Below are 13,175 nucleotides of genomic sequence, written 5' to 3'. Positions count from 1 at the left end.
TGTATGCCCCAAATGGTATAGTATCCTGATTTTTAAAGGAGAAACTATTGGAGTTTAAGGAGGAAATAGTAAAATTATACTAGTAGGAGACCTGAACTTTCCTCTACCAGATCAAGATAAATCAAACCAAAAAATAAATATGAAGAGTTAAGAGATATGAATGAAATCTTAGAAAAATTAGTGTTAATAGATTTATGGAGAAAAATGAATAGGTACAAAAAGGAATGAACCTTCTTTTCAGCAGCACATTGTAGAATCACAAAGATGGACCATGTTATAGGACATAAAAATATTGCAAAAAAATGTAAGAAATCAGAAAAAATAAATGCAACTTTTTCAGATTATAATCCAATAAAAATAATAATTAGTAAGGGTACATGGAGAGCAAATAAACAATTAAATGGAAATTAAATAATATGATTCTCCAAAATAGGTTGGTTAAAGAACAAATCATAGTAATAATTAATGATTTCACTGAAGAGAATGACAATGAGGAAACAACAGACCAAAATCTATGGGATGCAGCCAAAGCAGTACTCGGGGAGGGGTGGGGAATTTATATTGAGTGCATATATCAACAAATCAGAGAGGGAAGAGGCCAATGAATTGGGCATGCAAATTAAAAAACTAGAATGAGAACAAATTAAAAATCCCTAGATAAAAACTAAATTGGAAATCCTAAAAATTAAAGGAGAAATTAATCAAATTGAAAGTAAAAAAGCTATTGAACTAATAAATAAGACTAGGAGCTGGTACTTTGAAAAAACAAATAAAATAGACAAAGCATATGTTAATCTAATAAAAAAAGAAGGAAGAGAATCAAATTAACAGTATCATAGATGAAAAGAGTAATCTCACCTCTAATAAAGAAGAAATTAAAGTAATTATTAACAACTATTTTGTCCAATTATATGGTAATAAACATGACAGTCTAGGTGAAATGGTTGAATATTTACAAAATTATAAATAACCTAGATTAACAAAAGAGGAAACAGAATACTTAAATAATCCCATCTCAAAAAAAGAAATTGAACAAGCCATCAAGGAACTCCCTCAGAAAAAATTCTCAGGGCTGGATGGATTCACAAATGAATTCTATCAAACATTTAAAGAACAAGTAATCTCAATACTATACAAACTATTTGACAAAATAAACAAAGAAGGAGTTTTACCAAATTCCTTTTATGACACAAATATGGTATTGATTCCAAAGCCAGGCAGTCCCAAAACAGAGAAATAAAACTAGAGACCAATCTTATTAATGAACATAGATGCAAAAATCTTAAATAGAATGCTAGAAAAAAGACTCCAAGAAGTGATCACAAGGATTATTCAGTATGATCAGGTGGGATTTATACCAGGGATATAAGGATGGTTTAACATTAGGAAAACCATGCACATAATTGACTATATCAACAACCAAATCAGCAGGAATCACATGATTATCTCAATAGATGCAGAAAAAGCCCTTGACAAAATACAACACTCATTCCTATTGAAAATGCTAGAAAGTATAGGAATTGATGGGCCTTTCCTAAAAATAATAAATAGTATATATTTAAAACCATCAGCAAGCATCATCTGCAATGGGGGTAACTTAGAAGCCTTCCCAATAAGGTCATGAGTGATGCAAGGGTGCCCATTATCCCCATTGTTATTTAATATTGTACTAGAAATGCTAGCTTCACCAATCAGAGAAGAAACAAAATTGAAGGTATTAAAATAGCTAATGAGGAGACCAAGGTATCACTCTTTGCAGACAATATGATGGTCTACTTAATGAACCCTAGAGAATCAACTAAAAAGCTAGTGGAAATAATTAACAGCTTTAGCAAAGTTGCAGGATACAAAATAAACCCACATAAATAATCAGTATTTCTATATATATCCAACACAACTCAGTAGCAAGTGTTAGATAGAAATTCCATTAAAAGTCACTCTAAAAATATAAAATATTTAGGAATTTATTTGCCAAGACAAACATAGGAATTATAGGAACATCACAGCAAAACACTTTCCACACAATAAAACTAGATCGAAATAATTGTAAAAACATTCAGTGCCATACCTATGAAATTACTGAGAAACTGTCTTTTCATTGAATTAGAAAAAATTATAATAAAGTTCTTTTGGAAGAACAAATGATCATGAATATCAAGAGAACTAATGAACAAAAATGTGGAGGATGGGGTCCTTGCTGTACCATATCTTAACCTATACTATATAAAGCAGTGTTCATCAAAACAATGTGGTACTGGCTAAGAGAAAGAAGGGAGGATCAGAAGAATAGACTTGGGATAAATGTCCTCAGCAAGATAGTATATGATAAACCCAAAGATCCCAGCTGTGGGGACAAGAACCCACTGTTTGACAGAGACTGCTAGGAAAATTGGAAATAGTATGGGAGAGATTAGGTTTAGCTCAACATCTCACACCCAATAGCAAGATGAATTCAGAATGGGTAAATGCCCTAAATATAAAGAAGGAAACTATAAGTAAATTAGGTGAAGAGTATGCCTGTCAGATCTATGGGAAAGGAAAAAATTTAAGACCAAGCAAAAGATAGAGAATATTATAAAATGTAAAATGAATAATTTTAATTACGTTAAATTAAAAATATTTTCTATAAACAAAATCAATGCATCCAAAATTAGAAGGGAAGCAACAAATTTGGAAAAAAATCTTCATAACAAAAACCTTTGACAAAGGTCTAATTTCTCAAATTTATAAGGAGCTAAATCAATTATACAAAAAAGCAAGCTATTCCCCAATTGATCAATGGGCTAGGGACATGAATAGGCAATTTTCAGATAAAGAAATCAAAACTATCAATAAGCACATGAAAAAGTGTTCTAAATCTCTTATAATTAGAGAAATGCAAATCAAGACAACCACCTCATACATATAGGATTGGCTAATATGACAGTAAAGGAAAGTAATAAATGTTGGAGGGGATGTGGCAAAATTGGGACACTAATGCATTGTGAATTGATCCAACCATTCTTGAAGGTAATTTGGAATTATCTCCAAAAGGCTTTAAAAGACTGCTTGTCCTTTGACCCATGCAGAGCACTGCTGGGTTTGTGCCCCAAAGAGATAATAGAGAAAAATACTTGTGCAAAAATATTCACAGCTGCACTCTTTTTTGTGGCAAAAAATTGGAAAATGAGGGGGTGCCCATTGATTGGGGAATGACTGAACAAATTGTGGTATCAGTTGTTGATGGAATACTATTGTGCCAAAAGGAATAATGAACTGGAGGAATTTCATGTGAATTGGAAAGACCTCCAGGAATTGATGCAGAGTGAAGGAGCAGACTGAGGAGAACATTGTACACAGAGATTGATGATACAGTGTGGCACAAATGAAAGTAATGGACTTCTCTACTAGCAGCAATTCAATTATATAGGACACTTCTGAGGGACTTATGAGAAAGAACACTATCCACATCCAGAGAAGAAAAACATTTGCTTGATCACATGGTTCCATGGGGAAACACTTGGGGATCTAGACTCTAAATGATCACTCTATTGCAAATATTAATAATATGGAAGTAGGTCTTGATTTATGATACGTGTCAAACTCAGTTGAATTGCTCATTGTCTATGGGAGGGGAATGGAGGAAGGCAGGGAAAGAACATGAATCATGGAACCATGGAAAAATACTCTAAATTAATTAAATAAATAATATTTTTTAAAAAGAAAAAATTTAATGCCAGTCATCAATAGGAGCTCTTTTTATTTAAATTCATTTCACTATACACTTTTTCAGTCAGCATGGTAGAGCAGAAGGACATTGTAGTTTGCTTGTCAGGACTTGTGTTCTAATCCCACTTTTGCTGTTACAGTCTACCTGTGTTGATCTTAGGCTGGTCATTTCTCCTCTATGGGCCTCATTTCCTCTTCTGTAAAATGATGAAGTTGAACTCAGTGGCCTCTGAGATCCCTTTTAATTCTAAGTCCAGGATCCTTGGATCTCTCTATAAGATTCTTGCTTCCTTCCTTCTCCCCTCATCCAGTCAGTTAGTGGATATTTTGTTCTAAATCTGTTGCTTTTTTCATTTGGCAGTATGTTTTAAAGGACTTTCCTGATTTCTTTGTAATCTTCATGTCTTTTGGGCTTAATTATAAGAGAGTATTCCATGTGCAAAAATTTATTTAACTGCCAGATTCTATTGTTAGATATTTAAGTTGCTTCTAGATTTTTGAAATTTCATATAATGTTTCCACAAAAATATTTTTGTTGTTGTTTTTGATAACACAACAAGGTGCTATAGCAGCAGAATTATTGAATCAAAAGATGTGATCATTTTTATAACTTTTGCTCCATTTTGTCAAGCCACTTTCTAAAAGGAGGCTACAAATTTATAATTCCACTAGCAATGGGTGGCTTGACCATTTCTCTACAAACCTGCTGGTAATGAGTTTCATTGTTTTTCATTCTTTTTGCCACATTGATGGGTATGAAGTTATACCTTAGAGTGATTTTCATTTTCATCTCTTTGATTATTAATGAGGATGATTATTTTAAACAAATTGTTAATAATTTGTTTCCTTGGGGGAGGAGCCAAGATGGTGGCTTTGTTGCAGCAAAAGTTGAAACAATTCTAACTAGCCTTCCAAACCAATCATTAAAATGCACTTCAGAGTGATAGGAATCAAAATCCCACAGAAAGATGTGGTCAGAGGGCTCTTCCACTGGATCCAATTTGAAAGGTAGTCAGAAAGCATTGATTTTCATGGGATGAGAAAGAACCTGAAGCAAAACTGGACAGAGAAGAATGCTGGCCAACACCCCCCAATCCCACCCTACTGCACTAGATTCCAAACCTGGGCATAGACCAACTTTGGAATTCTGGGACCTGAGCTACACCAACAAAAAGAGCACCTCAGACCCACCCCTGAAGTCCTAGGCCCTGGTACCAGCCCCCAGTGAGATCCAAAAGTTCATAGTGCTGGGCCCTTTCAAGCCTCCCTGGCTGCACCAAAGACCTAGCCCCAGGGCAAAATATCTAACTGGGGCAAACCCTACAAGGCAGCAGAGGAGATAGAATCAATAACCAGGTTTCAGAATTCCTATACCACAGGTTTTTTTAGAAAGGCTGAAAAAATGAGCAAACTGCAGAAAAAAATTGAACCCATGAAAATTTCTATTGGGACAAAGGGCAAAGAACAGAACCAACAGGAGATGATGAGATCTGAACAACTACATGCAAAACTTTTAAAAATGGGAATTAGTCTCAAACTCTGGGAGAACTCAAAAAGGAATTAAAAATTAAAAAATCAAATATGGCAGGTTGAAGAAAAATGGGAAAAATGAAATGAAAGTAATGCAAAAAGAAAATAACAGCTTTAAAAGCAACTGGAAAAAGAGACAGAAAAATACAATGAAGGAAAGAGTGCCATGAAAACTAGAATGGACAAAATGGAAAAGGGGGATCAAAAGGTCATGGACAAAATTCAGTCTTTAAAAATTAGAATAGAAGCTAATGACTTCTCAAGACATCAAAAAACAATAATACAAAATCAAAAGAATGGAAAAAATAGAAGAAAATGTGAAATATCATGTTGAAAAAAAATAACTGACTTAGAAAATAGATCCAGGAGAGACAATTGAAGAATATTGGACTACCTAAAAGTCATAACTAAAAAAAAAGCCTAACCAACATATTACAAGAAATTATCGAAAAAATCTGCCTTGATATTCTTGAACAAGAGGGTAAAATGGAAATTGAAAGAATCCATAGATCACCTCCTGCAATAAATCCCCAAATGTCATCTCCCAGGAATGTTATAGCCAAGTTCACGAGCTTCCAGGACAAGGAGAAAATAGTGCAAGGAACCAGAAAGAAACAATTCAAATATCATAGAGCCCCAGTCCAGATTACACAGGATCTGGCAGCTTCCACATTGAAGGACCTCAAGACTTGGAATACGATATTCTAGAAGGCAAGGAAACTGAGTTTACAACTCAGAATCGCCTACCCATCAAAACTGACTATATTTTTCCAGGGGAATATATGGTCATTTAATAAAATAGAAGATTTCCAATCATTACTGAAGAAAAGACCAGAATTAAACAGAAAATTTGATGTCCAAATGCAAAATTAAAGAAAAGCATAAAAAGGTAAATACATAAGAGAAAAAATTTAAGGGCTTCAATAAGGTCAAATTGTTTATATTCCTATAAGGAAATATGATATATGTAACTCTTTAAAAAATTGTTATCATTTTCATAGTAGTTAGGAGAAGTACACATATACATATAAGCTGTTTAGGATGATATGTTAAGAAAAACTAGGGCTGAAAAAGAGGAATGAACTAAAAGAAATCAAAGAGAGAAGTATAAATGGGTTAAATTATATCACATACAGCAGTGTGTGTGTGGAATACTATTACAATGGAGGAGAGGATGATAGTGGTGACAAGTAATACTGAAACCTTACTCACATGTGTTTTGAGGATTGCAGTTTTGGCACTCAATTTCTAAAAGGTTCACCATCACTATAGTAGGGCTTAAAAACTTCACAACAAAAATGCAGAAAAGCAAAGATAATAAATGTAACTTTTTCAGTTCATAATGCAATAAAAATTATAATCAATATGGGTTCATGGAAAGGTAAGTTAAAAATTAATTGGAAACTAATCTAATTCTTCAAAACTGGTGAATCAAAGAACAAATCATAGGAAAAAATCACTGATTTCATGAAGAGAATGACAATGAGGAGACAACATATGAAAAGGTATGGGATACAGTCACAACATTGCTCAGGGGAATATTTATATCTCTGATTGGTTTTATAAAAAAAATAAAGAAAAAGCAGAACAATGAATTGGGTATGCAACTAAAAAAACTAGAAAATGAACAAATTAAAAATCCACAGGTTAAGACTAAATTGGAAATCCCAAAAATCAAAGGATAAATTGATAAAATTGAAAGTAAAAGAACTATTGAACTAATAAATAAGACAAGGAGCTGGTTCTATGAAAAAACCCCAAATAGAATATAGTATTGCTTAACTTGACTAAAAAAAGAAAGAAGAGAATCAAATTACCAGTATCAAAAATTAAAAGGGTGATTTCACCTCTAATGAAGAGGAAATGAAAGCAATTATTAGGACCTATTTTGCTTAATTATATGACAATAAATCCGATAATCTAAGTGAAATGGATGAATACTTACAAAAATATTAATTACCTAGATTAATCAAAGAGGAACTAGAATACTTCAAAAATTCCATCTTAGAAAAATAAATTGAATAAGCCATCAAGGAACTACTTAAGAAAAAATTCCGAGGGCCAGATGGATTCACAAGTGAATTCTATCATACATTTAAAGAACAATTAATCCAAATACTATACAAACTACTTGGCAAAATAAGCAAAGAAGGAGTCCCACCAAATTCTTTTTAGGACACAAATATGATGTCAATACCTAAGCCAGGAAGACCAAAACCAGAGAAAGAAAATTATAGACAAATCTCCTTAATGAACATAAATGCCAAAATCTTAAATAAAATACTAGCAAAGAGACTATAGAAACATATTCCAAAGATTATTACCATCACCAGGTGGGACTAGGAAGACTATCAGTATAATCAAACATATCAATATGAATCAAATCATCAGAAATCACATGGTAATCACAATGGATGCAGAAAAAGCTTTTGAAAAAATACAATACTCATTCCTATTGAAAACAATAGAAAGCTTAGGAATAAAAGGGCCTTTCCTTAAAATAATAAGTAATATTTTTTAAAAACCATCAGCAAGTATCATTTGCTATGGGGATGAGTCAGAAGCCTTCCCAATAAGATCAGGAGAGAAGTAAAGATGCCCATTATCCCCACTGTTATTTAATATTATACTAGAAACACTAGCTTTATCAATTAGAGAAGAAAGTGAAATTGAAGGAATTAGAGTAAGTAATGAGGAAACTAAACTATCACTCTTTTCAAGTGATATGATAGAATACTTACAGAATCCTAGAAAATCAACTGAAGTAATAATAACTTTAGCAAAGTTGCAGGATACAAAATCAACCTATGTAAATCATCAGCATTTCCATATATTTCCAACAAAACTCAGCAGGAGGAGTTAGAAAGAGAAACTACATTAAAAATAACTGTAGGGGGCAGCTGGGTAGCTCAGTGGATTGAGAACCAGGCCTAGAGACGGGAGGTCCTAGGTTCAAATCTGGCCTCAGACACTTCCCAGCTGTGTGACCCTGGGCAAGTCACTTGACCCCCATTGCCTAGCCCTTACCACTCTTCTGCCTTGGAGCCAATACACAGTATTGACTCCAAGACGGAAGGTAAGGGTTTTTAAAAAAAAAAAAATAACTGTAGACAGCATAAAATATTTGGGAATCTATTTGCCAGGACAAACACAGGAATTATATGAACACTACTACAAAACACTATTCACACAAATAAAATTAGATCTAAACAATTGGAAAAACATTAATTGCTCATGTGTAGGATGAGGTAATATAATAAAAATGACAATCCTACCTAAATTAATTTACTAATTCAGTGCTATACCTATCAAACTACCAAAAACAGGTTTTTTTGGATGGCAGTTTTTTCAATTATTTATTTATTTAAGATACTTTCCATGGTTTTATGATTCATATTCTCTCCCTCCCCTCTTCCCTCCTCCCTCCCAGAGCTGACAAACAATTCCACTGGGTTATACATGTATTATTACTTGATACCTATTTCCATATTATTCATTCCAAACAAACTATTTTTAGAACTAGAAGTAAATAATAACAAAATTCATCGGGAAGAACAAAAGTTTAAGAATATTAAGGAACTAATGAAAAAAATGTCAAGAATAGTGACTGCTTAGCAGGACCAGATCTTAAAGTATACTATAAAGTAGTAATCACCAAAACAATCTGGTACTGGCTAAGAAATAGAAGGATGAATCAATTGAATAGGCTGGAGTTAAATGACCTTAGCAATCTGTTGTTTGATTCACCCAAAGATCCCAGCTTTGGGGTAAGAACTCACTATTTGACAAAAACTGCTGGAAAAATTGGAAGACAGTATGGCAAAAATTAGGTTTAGATCAATATCTCACAACCTATAACAAGATAAGATAAAAATGTGTATATGATTTAAATATAAAGAGTGATATTGTAAGTAAATTAGAGGAACATAAAATAGTTTAGTTGTCAGATCTCTGAAGAAGGGAAGAATGTATGACTAAACAAGAGATAGTGAACATTGCAAGATGTAAAATGAATAATTTTGATTATATTAAATTAAAAAGATTGTGTACAAACAAAAGCAATGCAACCCAGATTAGAAGAGAAGTAGCAAACTGGGAAAAATGTTGTAACAAGTTTCTTTGATAAAAGTCTCATTTCACTCATATATAAAGAAGAAAGTCAAATTTATAAGAGTCCAAGTCATTCCCTAATTGATAAATGCTCAAAGGATATGAATAGGCAGCTTTCAGATGAAGAAATGAAAGCTATCAATAATCATATGAAAAAATGTTCTAAATCACTCCTGGTTAGAGAAATGCAAAATAAAACAACTCTGAGGTACCACCTCACACCTGTGAGATTGGTCAGTATGACAGTAAGGGACAATAATGTTGGATAGAATGTGGCAGAATTGGGACCCTAATACTTTGCTGGTGGAATTGTGAATTGAATCGATCATTCTAGAGGGCAATTTGGAATTGTGCCCTAAGGGTGATAAAAGAATGCATACCTTTTGATCTAGCAATACCACTACTAGGTCTGTATCCCAAAGAGATGAACAAAATGAGAAAAGATCTGTTTGTACAAAAATATTTATAGCTGTGCTTTTTGTGATGGCAAAAATTGGAAACTAAAGGAATATTTCTCAATTGGGGAATGGCTGAACAAAGTGTGGTATATGATGGTGATGGAATACTATTGTGCTATAAGGAATGATGAACAGGATGATTTCAGAAAGAGCTGGAAAGACCTACATCAACTGATGCAGAGTGAAATAAGCAGAATCAGGAGAACTTTATACACAGTAACTGAAATATTGTGGGATGATCAAATGTGATAGACTTTGCTACTAATAGCAATACAGTGATCCAGGACAAATGAAGGACTTATGGAAAAGAATGCTATCCACCTTTAGAGAAAGAACCATTGGAGTCTACATGCAGATGAAAAATATGATTTATGACTTGTTCATTTGGCTATATTAATTGAGATTTTGGATTTATAAGATTTTTCACTTACACAAATGAAAAATATGGAAACATGTTTTGTGTGATAATACATATACAACTCAGATTGAATTTGTTGTCAACCCTGGGAAAGGGGAGGAAAGAAAGGAGGGAGACAATTTGAGTTATATAACTTCAGAAAACTTATATGGAAATTTGTTATTAAAATAAAGACAAAACATTAAAAATAATGTTTCCTTTTTTATTTTTATTTTTTGAAAAATGTTTCTTTAGATCTTTTGGTCACTAACTATGGTAGAGTGAGAGTTATAGAACAGTTTTTTCTTTGGTTGTGTTTCTTCACTTATGCCTCTTGGTACCTTTCATTAAAAACAATAATATCTCTGTGAAAACCATAATTTTGCCATTTTATAATTCTATTTTGATTAAGTTGGAAACTTACTTAAGCTTTCCAGCCAACCAAATTTCTGCATTGAAGTCTTAGCTGTAACACTTAAATAGGGTTGACTTTATCAGATTCCCTTTCCTTCATTTTTATTTATTATTCCCCTCACCACCACTCCCTTTCTCATTCCCCTTCTTCTCTATAGGGTAAGATAGGGTTCTATACCAGTAAGTCTTGTTGGTATTCTCTCTCTGAGCCAATTCTGATGAGAGTAAGGTTTAAGTATAGCCCATTACCACCCTCATCCTTCCCCTCCACTGCAATAGTTTTTTTCCTCTCTGCACCTCTTTATATGATATAATTTACCACATTTTACCTCTTTCTTTCTTTTTCTCTATATGCAATTCTCTTTTTCACCCTTGCATGTCATTCTAAAACATTTTCTACTATATTCTATCTATGTATACTTTTTCTTCTTTTTTTTTAAACCCTTAACTTCTGTGTATTGGCTCATAGGTGGAAGAGTGATAAGGGTGGGCAATGGGGGTCAAGTGACTTGCCCAGGGTCACACAGCTGGGAAGTGTCTGAGGCCAGATTTGAACCTAGGACCTCCCGTCTCTAGGCCTAGCTCTCAATCCACTGAGCTACCCAGCTGCCCCTATGTATACTTCTTCTAAATGCTATGATAAAAATTTTAAGAGTTACAAATATTATGTCTCCATATAGGAATATAATGTGGCTTCTTTGATCTCACTCTCCCATATTCTTTGTCTCCGTAGAAATTTCCCATGGTGTTAGGTATTTCTTTTGATGTTTGCTCAATTTCCCATTTTTGTGACTGTGAGCTGTGAGTTCTGAAAACTGATTTTTCAGTTTCCTCTGCTGATGACTTGTAGGACTCAGACTTTTACTTTTATCTTAATAGTAGACTCTGTTCTCAGGGTAGAGTGGGCATTCTTTTTAACTTCAGTTTTTCCTTGCTGATATCCTTAGCTCCAGCTCTGGTTCTCTGCAAGTCTTAGTTCTTCCAAGGTGGTGTGACAGCCTGTGGGCTGGTATCTCTGGAAGCTGCTGATTCCATCTCTTCCAGGGATTGCTGATGGCTCACAGGACTCAGACCATTGTGAGTGATTTTATTTTAGGACTAGAGGCTTCACTGTGGACTTGAATGGGCCAAGTACCACAGATTTGAGGCCTCATTGAAAGTTTGTGCCAGGGCTTAGGAAGGGGTGGGCATTGGGTGCTTTGCTGTTGGCTTAAGCATGGTCTTGGGGTCTTGAAGTTGGCTTGTGCCCAGGTTATGAACCTGGCACAATTGGTGGGGGATAGGCAGCTTCCACTCCTCTGTTTTCAGTTTTACTTCTGATTCTCCTCTTACCCTGTGAAATAGAACCTCTCTGCCTATCTTTCAAATTGTTTTCTGCAGGAGAGTTACTTCACTGTGTCACCTTATTGGTTTTGTGACTCCAATACTCATTTTGAGGTGTTGTTTTAAGGTTGGTTTGAGAGGATTCTCAGAGCAGTTACAGCTTTCTGTGCTGCTAAGCCACTGCCTTAGTTCCCAGCATGGCATAGTTGGGTTAGAAGGCTGGCCTCAGAGCTATAAGATCTGGCTTCAAGTTTTGCCTCTCACACATCCTGGCTTTGTGTCCCTAGGCAAGATGCCTAATCTCAATGGGCTATCAGGTCTCAGAGACCTTAAATTCCAGGGAAGGGACTAATCTGTATTGGTAGATAAACATTTTCCCATTTGGGAGTTTCCTATACCAATGAGATCTCAGGATTAGTCCTTACCTCATACTTATGTACTTTGTGACTCTTTCCCAAAGGTTCCATGAAAAGATCTTGTGTTACTAGAAAAAAGGTTGTCATTTGCCCTCAGAATTCGCACATGGAAAACTATTGTAGAATCACAAATACAGGTGACCAAATGGCTTGAACTTATAAATAGGCATGTTTTCAGGTATCCACTTACGGTCAATTGTTATCTCAAAAACCATTTAGAAATATTTACCTTCTGTCTTATCAATTCCAGAACATAAGAGTGGCCAAAGCTAGGTAACTGTGGTTCAGTGACTTGCCTGCCAGAGTTGCATAGCTAAGAAGGATCTGAGGTCAAATTTGAACCCAGGTCCTCTCAACTCCAGACTAGCACTGTGCTATCCACTGTACTACCTTGCTGCCCAGTTAATTACTATCTTATTGGCTGGGAAACATATTAGCAAATTCTTGCCCCTATGAAGCATCAGAAAAGCTCACCAAAAAGAGGGACATACCATTTCCACATCATTGGTCAATTTGGATTGTGTTGGTAATAATTCCATTTACCAAGACATTTGTACGATGAGAAGAAAGAGAATGGTGCCATGAAATGTATGTTCCTGTAGACTTTACATTAGGATGATTTTTTTCTCCCATGCTCTTCCCTCTGCTCCTCTACTCTCCTAGCCTCATCACTCTCCCTTTCCCTTTCCCTTTCCCCTTCCCTCTCCTGTTCCTTCCTTCTCTCTTCTTTTCTCCCTCTCCCTCTTCCCTTTTCCCTCACTCTCTCATCTTCTCTCTCTACCTCTCTCCTTCTCTCCTCCTCTCCCCACTCCTTTCCTC

Source organism: Gracilinanus agilis, chromosome X (assembly GCF_016433145.1).
Source record: "Gracilinanus agilis isolate LMUSP501 chromosome X, AgileGrace, whole genome shotgun sequence".
Lineage (NCBI taxonomy): Eukaryota > Metazoa > Chordata > Mammalia > Didelphimorphia > Didelphidae > Gracilinanus > Gracilinanus agilis.
This window is presented reverse-complemented; position numbering follows the sequence as displayed.